This window comes from Phoenix dactylifera, chromosome 1 (genome assembly GCF_051530095.1).
Source record: "Phoenix dactylifera cultivar Ajwa chromosome 1, Ajwa_hap1_PhDact_Kaust_v1.1, whole genome shotgun sequence".
NCBI classification, from domain to species: Eukaryota; Viridiplantae; Streptophyta; class Magnoliopsida; order Arecales; family Arecaceae; genus Phoenix; species Phoenix dactylifera.
In genome coordinates, this window is record NC_143190.1 from 44,396,850 (window position 1) to 44,399,334 (window position 2,485).

Here is a 2,485-nt window from a genome sequence, read left to right on the forward strand (position 1 = left end):
TTTGAGCTACCGTTATAAAAAAAAAAAAAACAGATGAGATCAGGGTAAATTATTGTAACAAAAATATATGACTTGAAAAAGGAACAAAATAAATGATGAGATGGAAAATAAAATATATTAAAAATATGAATATTTTAGATATACTTGGAAAATATTTGACCGTGCTACCCAGCACAGGTGGAAAAGCCATCAAAGGATGTTCATGGTTTTGAGCCCCGCACCCATGACTTTTGGCTAGATTTTCCATCCTAGTTCTATTGCCCTGGGAGCTACTAAATTGCTACCGTAACAATATTGCCTCATTGGGCAAGGTTGTCAATACAACTGATCTGTGGGTTCTAAATTGCTACGTTTTTTTTTTTTCGGGTACATTCTATATAGCATCTTAAAAAATAACAAATTGCTCCACGTTTAATAGTGTCGGAGATCTCGTAGGCAGGCAGGGATTGTCTTTCACATAAAACGGTTTACTTTTCTTTACATGAATCATCATTGGATTGCGCAATAGTGCCTTCAAGACCTGTGTAGGTAGATGAAAAGAGTTTCGAGACCTATCATCTTTTTTCGTGCCAAAGATAGAATCCGAATCCATTGATGGTTGGAAAGACCTTTTTTTATTTTTTTATTTTTTTGTGTTAGAACCGCGTAGTCTCTAGTCAGACTTTGATCCTAGACTAATAGTGAATAAACTCGGCTGCCTTCGAATACTTTCGACGCTAGACTAATAGTGAATAAGACAAATGACTTAAGATACGGAAAATATGAGTCCTTGGGACGCGCATATATCTTTTTTTCTTTTGCTCAATATGTCTATTATTATTGCTCATGTCACAGTTAAATCTTGTGGAAGCTCTGCAGTTGCATTTGGTTTCCCAATAGAGAAGTTTTTTTTTTTTTTTTTTGTGTTAAGAAAAAGAAAAGATGCTAACTCGTTGGAGCAGTCAAAACTTCGACTAAAGTTCTCTATCGACCTCGTTGGCATGTTTACCTCCTTCAATAATGCCCTTGTTTTCCTCCCTAGCTCATCTTCTCAGCAGCTGCTGGGCCCGCCCAACATGACCGATTCAAAATGCAGAAACTATCTGAATGATATAGCTCTCCTCCCCATTAAGGCATCCTTCGCCCAACCAATTTATCAAGTATCAACCATGCCTTGTAGAATCCCCTCATCACCTCCTCCCCTCCTCATCTTCCTCCTCTTCCTCTTATCCCTCCTCATCTCCACCAACGCTTACCCTGGGAACAACCCCCTGACCGGATTCTGTCGGAACTCGACCTGCGGCAAACAGGATATTGCTTACCCATTCTGGCTAGCTCCAAATCTATCCACCATCCCTTCCACCTACTGCTGGGAGCCGGAACGTGAACGTATGCTGACCTCTAAGCCTAGAGGACGGATCAGGGATTCCGCTTTAAAAGAGTTCAAGTCAAAAATAGGAGCCTGAGAGAGAGGGGACTCAACAAATCCTCTTCTGACCGGTTCAGTGGAAAACGATAGGTTTTTTTTTCTTCTGAAGGAACAAGGGAAAACGAGAGTTGAACCGAATAGAATAGTAGTAGGTGGAGAAACTTCATGCCTGGTGTCTCACAAAGATGATGGGTTACCAGTGATATTTTTTCTTCTTCCCTCAGAAAAATTACTTTCTGACCATTGTCTGGTGAGAATTCAATCATGCAGGTCCATGATTTCTGTTTCTCCGTTTAGTAAGAAAAATTGGGCAGAGCCCAATCAAATTCTATGATCCATTAAGGTAACAGATTTTATTGAGTCTATTACCTAGAAAAAGAATTGCAACATCCCATCTTGTTTTCAGGATTTCTTTAGGATTTACTGTATCCTAAGGGCTGCTAAATCTTTGTCAATCCAATTAACGAATGCAGAACTAGACTTGGTTGAGAAACTACCATCCCTGAGCCATCTCCAAGTGACTGGATCATGAAGAGTCTCTTACGTTCTCTCCACTGAATATTGTATAATTTACATGCATCCTCCTTCACAAGCTCAGTTCCCTTGGTTGAAGCAGAGTTGCCACCTATTTCAGTTCCAGCGATTAGGGACCCTGGCTTCAGTAAAAGAAATAATATTGAACAGACCTGGGAATAGAGAAGCAAACAAGCACCGCCCTGCCCACATTTTGAGCCAACATCAGGTTGCATTCGGAATTCCCGCCTTGAAACAGCTGCCTGGTAGGAAAAAATCTCCATATCTCTGCTTGTGCCTTCCAAAACTGTGAACTCTTCTGTAAGACTAGGGACATGGAATTTCAGAAACTATATGGTTGATAGGGGACACAAAATAGAATAGTTGCTTCCAAAGTCCAGCATCATTATTGAAGAGTTTCCACTGCCACTTACACAGCAGTGCTTGAAGAGTTTCCCTTTCTCACCTATCCTTTCCCTTCCGCTTCTACCCTGCTATATCCTTCGTCTCAAATGAATTCCAAAATCTTACTAGAGTCAAAAGGGATCTTTTTCCATCTTGTTT